Source organism: Camelus bactrianus, chromosome 11 (genome assembly GCF_048773025.1).
Source record: "Camelus bactrianus isolate YW-2024 breed Bactrian camel chromosome 11, ASM4877302v1, whole genome shotgun sequence".
NCBI lineage: Eukaryota > Metazoa > Chordata > Mammalia > Artiodactyla > Camelidae > Camelus > Camelus bactrianus.
The window spans coordinates 50,290,311-50,304,959 of NC_133549.1; the positions used below are offsets into that span (position 1 = coordinate 50,290,311).

Genomic DNA, 14,649 nt, shown 5'->3' on the forward strand with positions numbered 1-14,649 from the left:
CCTAAATATAGAAGTTAAAATTATAAAAATATGGAAGAAAACAGAAAATGTTTGTGACCTTGACATAGACATGGATATCTTAGGATAGAAAAAGCATAAAAGAAAAAAAATGATAAATTGGACTTTATCAAAATTAAGAACTTGTACTGCTGAAAAAACACTATTAAGAAATTTAAAAAGCAAGGCATAGAGTTAGAGAAAATACTTGTGAAGCAAATATCTGACAAATAATCTTATCTGGAATGTATTAAGGGTTCTTATAGTTCAATAAGAAGTCAAATAACCAATAGTAAAATGGACGAATCCTTGAACAGACACTTTACAGAAGAAGATATATGAATGACTAAAAAACACATGAAAAGGAGCTCCATATCTTGAGTCATCAGTGAAATGCAAATTAAAACTACAGTGAGATAGGTCTTCTCATCCACTCTAATAACTAAAATTAAAAAGACCAATTGTTGGCAAGCACAGCAAAAGACTAGAACTCTCAAACGTTGCTGGTAGAAATGTAAAATGGTATGAATACTAGATAAAACAATTTGGTATTGTCTTACAGAGTTAAATATACGATATATAATTACCACATGGCTCAGTATTTTCACTCTTCAGTATTTACCAAGAGAATGAAAACATATGTCTATAAAAAGATTTGTAAATAAATATTCATAGCACCTTTATCCATCATGGGCTCCAAGCGGACATAACTCAAAAGGCTGTCAATAACAGGATGGATAAACAGATAGTGGTATATCCATCCAGTGAAATACTAAATAGCAATAAAAAAAGAAACAAACTACTGATACACACAACCACATGGAAAGACCTCAAAAACATTCTGGACAAAAGAAAGAAGCCAGACACAAAAGAGCAGATATAGTATGATTATACTTATTTGAAATTTTAGGAAAAAAATAATACTAACATAATAGTGATAGGAATCAGATCAAAGGTGAGCTGGGGCTAGGGATGGGGGTGGGAAGAGACAAATATGAAGGACCATCTAGGGTAATGAAAAGGTTTACTATCAAGCTCTACCTTGTGGTGGTTACATGGGTTTATCTGCTTGTCAAAACTCCTGACTTTTACACTAATAATGGGTAATTACATTATAGTATGCAAGTTACGCCTCAGGAACATTATTGAAAACAAAAAGAAGAAACAACCACAGTGGCCCAATGTCCTTACTATGTTATTTCCATTTGCTGTCTTCCTCAAATGGCAGAATCTCTGGGGTGTTTGCTAAAAATACTAGATTCTTCAGTTCTGTCCCTCAGAGATTCTGATTCTAAGGTAAATATAAAGACTCCAGAATTGCATGTTAAACTAATACCCTCAAGTGATTCTTAATGTAGATGTGTACAACGTTACACTTTGAGAACTGTGTCTTTAAGCAGATTTAATTCCTATTTCTCTGGCTTTGTCATTGTTCCTCATACTGTAATATTCTTACTGTTACCTCTCCAGAGTCTATCTTTCTTGCTTGGTTCAACTCTCTTGAGCCTTTCACTGACTGCTCACTGCTCTGAATTTTTTTTAAATGAGTTTGAAGGTGACAGCAGTGCATAGCAAATAATATTTCAATGGTTTCATTTGTGTTGTCTTTTAAATTACATGGCAAGCAACTTGCCTTATCCTTTCTTCATAAAGTTCTCAGAGATAAACAGTATATCTTTTGACAGCAATTTTGTTAAACTTTAATTTTTAGTCTTCTTAAAAGAGATCTGATTTACAGTGTCTGTTGATATAACCACACTCCCCTCCAGACCAACAGCCAAATTTACTCTTTTGTTTTCCTTCTTTACTGAAATTTAATTACCTTGTTAAATAAAAATATCCTGGCACTCTTTTTTTAATTTCACCTCTCAGTCCCCATTTTAAAGGCAGATTTCTAGTCCTATGAACTTATGAAAGAGAATGTAATGGTATTTGGCATATGTTAGATACTCGATAATGTCGTTAGATTGTAATTCAACTGACAGGTCACAGAGCCAAACTCATTGATCTCCATGTGCTGTTGAAGTATTCAAACTGATTCTTTTTCAGATATAACCTTTGCAGAGAAATAATACTAGTCTTCCCTTTAGAAATGATTCTGGTAGGGCACAATTATGTGTGCATTTATAGCAACTGAGCAGAAATACGGCTGTGCCAGAAAGTCAATGGTTCATAAAATCATCTTTCTTTCAGGAATGTATTTCTTGTTTTGAATACTCATCTCTCTCTTTTTCAAGCACCAGTAATAAACATGGATAGTATTAATATTTATAATAAAAAATACAGTGTAAATAATAACAGCTATTATACCTCGTGTATATTCTGTAAAATAATAATGATTGCAAATAACTTTGCACCAGGAATTTTTTAATTTTTTATTTAAGTTATTTATTTACTTTTGGTGGGGGAAGGTAATCAGGCTTATTTATTCCTTTATTTTTTAATGGAGATAACTGGAGATTGAACCCAGGACCTCATTCATGCTAGGCTTGGGCTCTACCACTGAGCTATACCCACCCCTTTGTGCCAGGAACTTTTAAAAGTGATTTGTATAAATTAACTTAATTCACAGAACAACTCTATTGGTAAGTGCACAATTATTATCTCCTTTTTGTTTGTTTGTTTTATAGGAGGTGAAACTGAGGTACAGAGGGGATCGTATGTTAGCTGAATTCACATTTAGTAAATGCTGGCACTGAGATTTATACATGGTTGGTTTAGTACAAGATGCGTCTCCTGTGTAGTGGTGGAGCATTCTGTATATCATTTCATTTTTATGATGAATTATAAAGGGATGCTTACATAAACCATAATATGTTAATTAAATGTTACAGATAAAGCCATTAAAATGTATATGAGGACTACATAATATCATGAAAGCACACTCATAACATTATGTTAAACAGGGAAAAAAGTATTGTTGGGAGGAAGAATTGTAGTCTTCATGCTAGGGTATGAAATGACTTTCCAAGAAACACATAGGCACATAAATCGTTTTTCAAAAATCAAATTCTAGATCTTTCACTCTCATGTATCCTCTCTCCTAAAATTAACATGGCTTGAGATTTCTAACTTCAGGTCGGTTCTCCTTTTTAAACTCTGCTTTACAAAGGAAAGGCATAACTCTCTTCTCCTGAATCTTAACTATGGTGAATTTTCCCAGGTTGTAAAAGATCTGAGGCCCCTAACAGAGGACATTTAATGATATTGATCTTGGGGGGAAGGGAGACTTTAATAAAGTATTCATTCTTTCTCAAAGCAATTAACTTCTGAAAATCAAGTCGTTTCTAATTCATTGCTTTCAAAAAATCGAAAAAGGATCTACATGAGTTGTTAGGAGGTAATTGTTAAAAAATAATTTTGTAGATGCTTCACTATGATTTTTGACACAAAGCTTCAAAAAGCTCAGAGTTGAATGGCATTATGTAAACATGGCTTTTCAGCACTTACATGTGTTGATAAATGAAAAAGAACTGATGCTAAATTTTGTGTCATCTGTAAATAAATAATATCTCTGAGTGCATGAATTAAAAGGAAAAGTTCTATTCATGTCATTAAGAGATTCATTGTTAATAAAAATTGGTTTTAATGCTTAATAATTATTCACTGAACTTTGAATATATTTATGATCCTTTGACCAACTCTATTTGAATAAAAACTACAATGACAAATCATTAAAAATTTAAAAGATAAATGCAACTTTATAGTCACGAGAAGGGAAAAAAATGTAAATTTTAATGTATATTCACTTTTTAGTTGCAGAGAAGGATCAATTAATCTCTAAAAGACTTCTTAAGCATGTAAATAAATGACACCAGGATATGTTTTTATCAAAATATATATAAAATACCTATAGAAAAAAGAGGAATGGGAATATAAATTTAATGAGAAAAACAAAAGATATAAAATTTCAATTTCAAAGAAAGAGATACATTTTAAATTAAAAATTTTTTTTTCCAATGGATGATCTTAGATATCAAAAAACTGTTCGAGATATATTTTAAGAATTGCATAACAATTTCATTTTAAACTGACACTATATATGAGGTAACTTAAAGTCTATCCTTTGCAAGTATTCAAAATCATGGTAAAATTTTTTTCACATGTCACCCCAAAAATATGTAAACATTTACAGAGTTTTGTAAAAGTTCTTTGGAGTTATAAAAGTAAAACCAAATTTTAAGCAACTACAATTTTATTTTTAAAATCTTTCAAATGAGTAAGCACACCAAACAAGTATGATTTTAGAAACACTAGAAAGATCACTCCAAAATGGTAATGGTTTTATCTGGGTACTAGGAAAAAAAGTTTTCCCTCTTCTACTAATTTACTTCTTGATTAGATATTTTTCTCAATGACTTTATTAGCTTGAATTACTCTTATAATAAATGCATATTAAAGTATTTTATAATAAATATTTGTGATATAAAATATTATTATAATAATATGTATGTACTAAAATATGCTAAATAAAAATATTAAGAAATAATTGGCTGTAAATTTAAGTTCAGTGAACTCTAAATAAAGGGCCTAGAAGTCTTCTCATGAGGAAAAGTCCACACGTGTTAGTATTGCCACCCTGTAATAACCATTTTGACAGTTCCCCCTAGTCTTCCTTTATTATGGGATTTTTGGCAGTGATGCATCTGGCTGGGTTTGCCAGAAAACTGTTGTCTGTCAATGAAAATGTTTGGGCATCTGGCACAATTTCCCTTTTTACCTGGCATTTTCAGTCTAAAACCCATCAGGGTGTTTATAAAAATTTAGATTCCATCTTGCCCTTCCTTACTTCAGTGTCCTTCACAAAACTCTGATACTCTCATCTCTTACCAAAGATCAGTGACTCACAAGGTTACACAACTATTAGCAGCAAAGTTAATCAGAATCTACATCTAAATTGAGTCTCTGTTTTCTGAAATCCTCCACCCACAGAGTGAAAGACTTAATAAATCAGGAGGAATAAGGAGACTATTAGCAAGTGAGAGAAAGGAAGTTATTACACAATCAGATGTCCAGGTCTGCAAATTTCAGATTTGAGGATTAAGTCCCATTGTGTCAAAGGAAGGATCAGGCAGTTTGATAGGATCTTGAAATAAGATGGAGAGGCTAATAGCTCTGTGCTCCAACCCCAGAGGCAGCAGAAGAGCAAAGAGTCTTAGAATGAACAGGAAAGAAAATACCCAAGAAAGAAGAAGAAGAAATAGCTAGTATCTAGAAGGCACTATATTTTCACGGCTCTTCTACAATATTAAGGCCAAAGCACTTCTTTTGCTTCTCAAAATAGCCCCTGAAAGATTGCTGTCTAAAAATTAATTAATTAATTAGCTAATTAATTAATTAATTTTAAAAAGGAAGAGCTGTGGAGGAAATAATTTTCCCTTCAATTTCTTTTACAAGGTAAAGGAGACATAATATAGGCCAATGAAGAAATATTAAAGCAAGCCATATTAGAGTAAAATGACTCCATTAACACCACATTTTTACCTCCAAATTTAGTTCCACACTACCATATTTCCTGCCTGAAGTGTTAAACGTGCTAAAGTGATTATATATTTGATAGATAAATGATTATATATATTTCAGTTATACAGAAAGTCTGGTAACAACTTCTTTCTTAATTCTGGAAACAGTAAGTTAAGGGTAAATATATTTACTGTAAAAACAAACAAAAAATAACAACCACCTGGCTTTGACACATATAATTAAAGGATGATCGTTGGAGCTCTCAGTGTCTGGAGGGGGATATTAGTGCATCACGTAGACTTGTCCTCATCTCCCTGGACTCAAATACACATCTGCAATTATAAGGACTGGAGGAGCATTTTACTCTTAAATAACACCAACAACTAATATGAACAAATTTTTCACTCCTCACTCAGCAAGGCTATTCATTACAAAGCAGCAGAAAAAAAAAATAGTGGGTCCTTCACAAACTACTAGAAGGATGTTCCTAATTTCTATAAGCAGTCATATCACTTAGCACAGTGACTCCTGCCAATCACTTGCCCCCACGTTTCCCTGCAGATAACCCCACTCATAAAAAGGAATATTTGGGCTCAAGGCCACTGGAATGAGACAATAATAGGCTTTTTGAAAATGCTAAACAGTTTTCAAAACATTATCCAAGTACTAGTTCCCAAACCCCTAGATGCACAGCCCCAAAGAACGGTTTCTTACATTCTTAGAAATACGTCGCTAGTATTTCCAGGTGTAGATTTGTCGTACCACCTCTCATTGCAATTCAAAAATAGAAACGTCTGCTTTGTAAATGTTACAGCTTTCTGAAAGGGAAAACTCATCATTCCACGTCTGGAAAACTCAGTATATCTTCTCCACCTAGAGTGATCACGTTTTACTCCTGCTATGTCTTGCTTAACTTGATAGAATCAAAACACAATGTTCCTCAGCAACAATCAAGTTTCTCTGTCTCCAAATATTTCCCATGTCTCACTGAAATACTATGTTCCAGGCTCTGCAAATGGATCAATAGTCATTACCTGATCTCTGAAGTCTCTGGGGGTTTGTCTTCAAGTCCTGGGAGCTTCAGATGGATTTCAGCTCCTTCCAGATGGAGCTATCAGTGGAGTATGCTCTGTTTGAAACAGCCCAGAAGATGTTGCAACCAGAAATTTCTCAACTGAACACAGATCAATCATGGCTTCAAATACAACAGATGCCACCCAGACAACCTTGTTAGGTGAGTTCTTAGCCAGTGATGAATAAAGAATTTAATGGATCAAAATCCCTGCTCCTGTCAGGCCAGTCCGTGAGTTGTGTGCCTTACGGGCTAGATGGATTGAAAGTTTTTCAGCAGGATATAAACTCTCCATTCAGAAAATAATTGTTACCCAAGGATGGATGCAATGACTCCATCATATACGCATCGCTATAAAATGTCTAATCTTCCTGAATCATCCAACTCTAACACCTGTTGTGCTATTCATTCCCAATTACTGCTTTGGCTTTCCTAAATTTTCTCTACCTTGTAATGTAAACTGGATATTAGAACTGGCAGGAAACAGAAAATGTTTCCAATTCTTTCAACTAAAGCCTAGAAAAACAATGTCTCATTCAAGATCTACAGCTAGCTAAGGGCAAAAAACTCAGGCTTTTTCTTACTCTCTAACCGCATAAGCAGCTCCTTGTCTGCACTGGGCAGAGGTTTGGTGTAGGTAACGTGTAAAAAATTTTAGAATTGCACAGATTTCTGTTTTCCGCTTTCATAATTACAAGGGTGCAGATCTAATTTGCTTAAAATAAACCAACCAAACTTCTAAAATGATGAAAAATTAGGATATTTTACATGTTTAAAAGTCATTTGAAGAGGAGAAAGAGTATTCCTGAATTAGTTCCTGAATTTTCTCTGTTGGGTTAGGTGTGTCTGTGTCCACTCAGGACTGCAAACACCCCATCTCAGAACTTGCATTTTAGTCACCAGCCAGAACTTAGTGGCATGAGGCTGATTCAAATATCTTCAATTCTTTGGATTTTGTTGATATAATTAAATTGAAGTCAGTTTGATTCAAAATTGTAGTTGGAATTGGTTTCACTTCTGTTACTGTAATAATTTCAGCTGTTTAATTAAAATTGTTTATAGATTTCTTTGCTTTTTTAGAAAAGTGAATTCCTATGTTTTTTAACAGGGAATTACACTTTCAAGCAATACATTCTGCTAACATGCCACTTTTAGTCTCTGAAAGAAAAATCCAACAAGAAAGAGAGTACATATGTTGGTAATACATAAACAACTGGAATCCAAGTCAATGCTAGAAAATCTGATTACTCTTGGGCAATAGGGCATGCACTCTTACCAGCTGTGATGAGTACCCATTTCTCTATTTAGTTTGCTAGTTGCGATGTCAATATCTCTATCAGTCTGCTATTTCTCTATTCATTTCACTTACGATTTAACTCATTGAACAGAAATCCATCTCTGTTTACACATTTACTTTTGCATTAATGTTTGTGCTCTTGAGATCTTCTTTAAGCTTAATTCCCAACCGTTAGATGACAAAATAGCAAGGCAAGGTTGCTTCCCCTTTCTGTCTTTTAGTAAAGGCTTTACCGTCCTGCAGAGGGGGCGGGTCCCAACTTGCTTTTTTGCTTCTCCTCAGGGTCTTATGCCCTGGAGGGCTGGGTCTTCTCTCATAGAGCACTTTCTGACCCTCTTTCATTGTGGTTTCCAGGACATCAAGGTAATAGGGCAGAGCAAGGGAAAGAACAGTAATTCCCAATTGCTGTTGGCTGATACTGAAACCCATAGGATGAACCCTATATAAACTATGGACTTTGGGTGATTATGATGCGTAAGTGCAGGGTCATTAATTGTAACATATGTACCGCTCTGGTGGGAGATGTTGATAAGTGGGGAGGCTATGTGTATGTGGGGGTAGGTGGTGAATGGAAAATTTCTGTAACTTCCTCTCAATTTTGCTGTGAACCTAAAACTGCCCTAAAAATGTCTTTAAAAAATTATGCCTTTAAGTCTGAGTCAGAAATTTCACGTTTTTTTTCATCAAGGAGGTTTAAATGTCTTGATGTTTGCATGATGGCTTCTATTGTTCTAGTTTATTGCTTTGGTGTACTGTCCCCTGAGGTTTGCATTTTTATGGGCTTGTTGGTAGGGACCTAAACTACCCATGAAGTTTAAGATCTCTATTTCAGATTACGTAATCCTTCAATGCTGTACACTGAAGACCTTTTGTATGTACCTGTGTGTATATGTGCCTGATATCTTGAATGGCTGGAGTAAACTGGAGATTATGAGTTAGAGGGAAATGAGGCCAGGGAGAAGGCAGACTTCAAAACTTCCCTCCCTCTGCTGATGAATTTTATAATCCATCAAGGCCTGCGATTTTCTTAGGGAGGGAGGTATGAAATTTGAAAAGGTTGAAAATCTTACAGAATTTGTTGAATCTAAGGTATCCTCATTTGGAAACTGTATCCTTCATTATATTACATACTCTAAGGAAAGAAAAACAATTTCTATTATATTCATAAAATATCTTCAATTATAAGAATCATTCTGAATACTGAGATAAGAAAATGTAAAAATGTGCATTTTTAAAAATTGAAGTATAGTTAATGCATGTTGTGCTAGTTTCTGGTGTACAGCAAAGTGATTCAGATATGTATATAAACAGTTAGATTACATACATATACATTCTTTTTCATATTCTTTTCCATTATGGTTTATTACAAGATATTGAATATAGTTCCCTGTGCTATACAGTAGGACCTTGTTGTTTATCTATTTTATATGCAGTAGTTTATATCTGCTAATCCTAAACTCCTAATTCATCTCTCTCCTTCCCCCTTTCCTCTCTGGTAATCATGTTTGTTTTCTATGTCTGTGAGTCTGTTTCTATTTCATAAATAAGTTCATTTGTGTCATATGAAAATGCATTTTGAAATCAATGAAATATAGTTAATTACAATTCAAGGGCCACAAAATCTTTATAAGAATTTGCTTTATGATTCTGATTTAACTATGAGTTAAAACACTTACACGCTTTGGCATATCATAAAGTGAAATTACGTAGGATTTTGCAAGCCCCAAAGATCTCTTCTTAAATTTTGTAGGGGCTTTAAAGAAACAACTTTCTTTTTCAATGAAAGCCATTCTGGTAGGTATGAGGTGATATCTCACTGCAGTTTTGATTTGCATTTCTCTGATAATTTACTATGTTGAGTATCTTTTCTTGTGCCTGTTGGCCATTCATATGTCTTTGTTGGAAAAATGTCTATTTAGGTCTTCTGCCCATTAAAAAAAATCAGTTTGTTTGTTTGTTTTTGATGTTGAGTTGTATGAGCTGTTTAAATATTTTGGATATTAATCCCTTATTGGTTGTATCATTTGCAAATATTTTCTCCCATTCAAGCCTATGGTGACTCTCTCTCCTTGGCCCACTTCTTTCCTAACTTAATGTGCAGCCAGTCAGGGCATGTCTAGATGTTTTGCTTCCCACGTGGAGTCAGACATAAGGCTGCTGTTTTCCAAAGTGCAGGATATGTACCTTCCCCTGGCCAAGTTGTCATGTTGACCTTCTTTCCTTAGGGCTGAACTGAGAGGCAGGTACTTACATCTATGCTCCCTGGAGGAGGGAGAATGAGTAGGGGGAGGAAGAGGTGGGATTCACAGCACAGTAATAAGTTTCTCCTAAAATTCTCTCCTGAAGTCCACAATTCCTGACATTTTTAGACTCTTGATGTGACCATTGGAGGAGATCATCGAGGAGATGTGACTGCTAGTTGACCCACGACCTGGACCTAGGTAACTGGAGCCACCTCACCCTCTCCTCTGAATGTGCCTCCTGCTTGCTTTCCCTGCACTAGGACATAGCTTTGAGATGGTAAATTGTTGAGACCATCTTGACATATATATGACTGAACTCAGTTAAAGCCTCTTTATAAACTTTTAAGATTTGGGTAGACAGGTGCAGAGATTAGCTGTCTTGTGGCCATCCAAGACAAGCTTCCTAAGTAAGTTCCCTTGCTTATCAAATTCTGCCATCTACCTCTTTCTTCAGTGTCTCCTTGCCCTTCATGTACAGGAGTCAGTTTACCAACCAACAGGGTATGGAAATCTAAGAGGTAAAACATCTTCTCCCACTTTCCTATCAGTCTTGCACAGGAGTGTAGCCCTTTACTTTGGAGGATTGTTTCTACCACATTCGATCTCAATAGACCTTCCCATTTTAACCCTTCCAAGAGCTATTACAAATTTAGGAATTTATTAATGTTACTGCAGTGAAACCCATTTTGGACTTTTGACCTCCAGGACTGTAAGGTCATAATTTTGTGTTGCATTAAATTGCTGCATTTGCAGTGTCCAGCAATAGGAAGCTAACACATTATCCGCTTGTTGTATGTTTCTCCCCCTAGATTCTGTGCTCTTTAAGGGTAGGGATACTGTTCAACTTTAGTGTAATAAAGGATCAGCAGGAATGTATAAGGTGTTAAATAAAGTTTGCCCAATTTGAGTTCATTAAAGAAAGAGGTTAAATATGGATCTGATGCATTAGTAATCATTTCAGTTTTTTGAAGGGCCAATAATAAAAGTACTCTTCTTTCATTAATTATTTGCATGTAGATTTTACTTCAAAGAAAAAAAGAAGATGGTTTCCAAATTCAATTGATAGTTATATGAAACTTTCACTTATTCCCCTCCCTCTTTCTCTCTTTAGGTGCTTCATACAGTTTTTTCATAAAGTCATGAAATGTTAGAGCTCATGGGATCCTTAGAGATTATGTGTTAATATTTCTTCACTTAAAGGAAACCTGCATTTTAAGAAGTTAGAATTAACAGAAGATTGCGACAGAGCTAAGGCTAGAAATGATTTCCTGTACAGTATTAATTTTACTAAATAACTGTCTTTACCGAAAATCTCAAGGCATGTCACGTGTATATATGTACATATAACTATGTGTGCACACACACAGATTATTCACAGAATATTCACGGACTCTGCAGATTATGAGCTAAATATATTTTTAAAGGACAATTTTTTCCCCTAGCCAACCACAAGCACACAAGTGAAAACAATAGAATTCATAATCTTTTCTTCTTATTTTGGGTCTCGATTTTGAATGTTAGATTTGTTATGTTTTATAAATATACATACCTTGAATGTATTCTTTTTAACATATCAAATATTATGTGACAATAATGGTTTTAAAAAGGTTTTACTCATTTAGAAACATATAGTTTAGTGATAAAAATTTGAATACACACAAATAATTATAAAAAATGCAGAAGGCAGCTGTAATTGGTTTTTTATTTTGTTTTGGTTTGGGTTCAGATAAATACTATGGTAACTGAATGGAAAGGAACCCATTAAAAACACTAGGCCCATCTAATAATGAAAAACCGGCCTTTGAGGCAGAGATTCATCTAGTGAATATTGAAGATATATTAGTTATACATATCATGTGAATTTAGACATCTTCATGACTTGTCATTTGAAAAGTGATTGTGGAATCCAAGTTTGAGCACTTCTGGATATTGATAATGGAAACCAAGTTCTCTGAAAAAAAGAGTGACCTGTACACAGCAGTGTATGACAGCTGACTCTGGGCCTCTGAGGTTTGTGCAGGTTAGTCTGCACAAAGGTTATATACGAGGGCAGGAAGAACAGTGGGCTCTTCCCTTCTCTTCTCCTGTACTTGTAGCAAATAGAATGGGGAGCGCCATCTTATCAGAACCTAGCTTGGCAATTTATGCCTCTGGAACCGTGCTTCCTTCAACTTTAGTATTTAAAACACTTTTAAGCGATAATCCCCATGCCCCCATTTTGCCTTAGATTTATTTACTCAGTAGATATTTACTGAGCTTCTACTATGTACCAACAATTTTTTTCAGGCAGAGGAGATCCAGCCATGAAGGGATAAAGACCCTTACCCTTGTTGAACTTACATTCTAGATGTAACCAGTAAGCACGTGGCTAATTTTCAACATCAATTTAACTAAGCATAATGCTTTACCAGACAGATAAATAAAAAGCCAAGTATTGTAGAGTTTTGTATCTCAAATTTTAATGTGCTTACAAATCATCTGGGATCTTGTTGAAATTCAGATTCTGATTCAGTTAGTCAGAGTGGTGTATGAGATTCTCTATTTCCAACGAGCTCCCAAGTAATACCAAAACACTCCTAGAACTTAGATCAGACTTTGAGTAGCAAGGCTAGGATAAAGGCAATGTGGTTTTGACTAGATTTGAGTTTTGACTCTGTTTCTTTAATAAGTCCCTGTTGTGTGTGTGTGTTCTAAATAATGAAGACAACTAGAGCAATTATGATGATATAGTTACCATTTATAGAGCATCAACTATGGGTCAGGCACTAAGTTTTTGACCTATATATTTTATTTATTTATTTAATTTTTTTTAATTGAAGTATAGTCAGTTTACAATGTTGCATTGATTTCTGGTATGCAGCATAGTGATTCAGTTATACATATATATATTCCTTTTCATATTCTTTTTCTTTGTAAGTTATTACAAGACATTGAAGAAAGTTCATACAGTAGGACTTTGTTGTTTACCTATATTATATAGAGAGAGTAGTTAGTATCTGCAAATCCTGAACTCTCAATTTGACCTATATATTTTAATCTTTACCAAAATCCTACAAAGTGTGATTGATTGTTTTTATTTGCAGATGAAAACTACTGTGCTTCAAGAGGTAAGTAATTTGTTTAAAGCCATTCACCCAGGCAGGGGTGGGAGCTGTGCTCCTGCTCTTTGCTCAGAGGGCTCTCATTTGTAAAATGAGGACAAAAAGTGAATGTGATAATGCCTGCAAGATGCTGAAGATGGTTCTTGACATTTAGTAGGTCAGTCTTCCTTCCTCTGTAGGAGAGGTCTAGATTACATGTTTAAATACAATCAGAAAATCTGAAATCATCATGACTGGACAAGAATTGGGAGAAGGGGCACTTTGGGAAGCTAATATTCTTAAATACCATGTTTTTTCTTCCCACTGTATCTACTTCATTAGTCCAGAAGTCATTGTGATTGGTAGACAGACTCTCTTGCTGTTTCCATGGTCCCTGATGAGACTAATCATGAAAAGATGCTCAACTCCACAGTCTTCCCAGCTCCTACCTAGTCCTTCAGTAAGGCAACTGCTGACACCTCCTCCACCCAATCTGCATTCTTAATCCTATCCCTTTGCTGAAAACTTTTTCTGTCTTATTAGCAGCTACACCACTGTCAACTTGGTGGTCTGAAGCTGTGTGGAAGGGAGGAGAAGCTCCACGTGGCAGTGCATGAGTGTGTATGTGTTTGTATTTGTTGGATATTATCATAACTGACACTGCTCCTATGGACCACGGAGCACCAGCACTCCTGGGAGCTTGTTAAAAATGCAATGTCCTTGGGTCCCACTCCAGAAGTACTAGATCAGCATCTCTGGACTTGGGTCTCTGTGTTTTACCAGGTTCTCCAGGAGACTGCAATCTCCAGGAGACTGTATGGTAAAGTCTGAGAAACTCTGACAAAAACTATCATTTTCATAGGAATTCATTTCAGAGGAAAATGTGTTGCAAGTTTCAAATGAACAATTTAGAGATTAGCACCCAGAGACAACCCATTATTAAGTGTAGGCACTGCTGGCCTTATGATAATGAGAAGAGACAGCTCCTGTTGATGCTGTCTCCAAGGAGCAGATCAGATAACAAAGCCTCTCTCTCTACCTCTTCCAACCTCAGGGCATTGATTTATCTACACACTGTTGGTCAATATAAGGTTTCCATGTGCACTTGATTTGTGAAGACAGAAAAATCTCTGGAGAAATGCCGAAATTTGACATTCTTCCAAAGAGTTTAGGTTTATTCCTGCCTCAGCACTCTACCTCAGCAGTCGTATGTTCACTTGCATGATGCCTATATTCAGAAGGAAGATTGAGGTTTTACAAAAATATATATTGTTATTTCTTTTGTTGCTCTGTTTTCAGCTTAACTCAGTTAACCCAACTATCAAATGTCACTTCCTATCCAAACTTGACTGACTATAGGCAAAGTTCTCAGATGCATGTATTAAAGATCTCACATCTGCATATCAGAGATCTCGTGTCTATGTGTTCCTGAAGCATTCAGCAAGGTTTTTCTTTCTTTGTACTTATTAGATTCACTGCTGATTGAATAATAGAGAC

The 14,649-nt window shown here is 35.2% G+C and overlaps 1 protein-coding gene across 1 annotated transcript in view; it reads right to left on the reverse strand.

Moving 5' to 3' along the window:
- LIPK (lipase family member K) overlaps window positions 1-6,606 on the reverse strand; it is a 30,859-nt gene extending 24,253 nt beyond the window's left edge. The window contains exon 1 of the mRNA XM_010971251.3: window positions 6,495-6,606. The gene's annotated coding sequence lies outside the window, so the exon portion shown is untranslated. The remainder of the gene's footprint in view (window positions 1-6,494) is intronic.
- Between the last annotated feature and the right edge of the window lie 8,043 nt (window positions 6,607-14,649).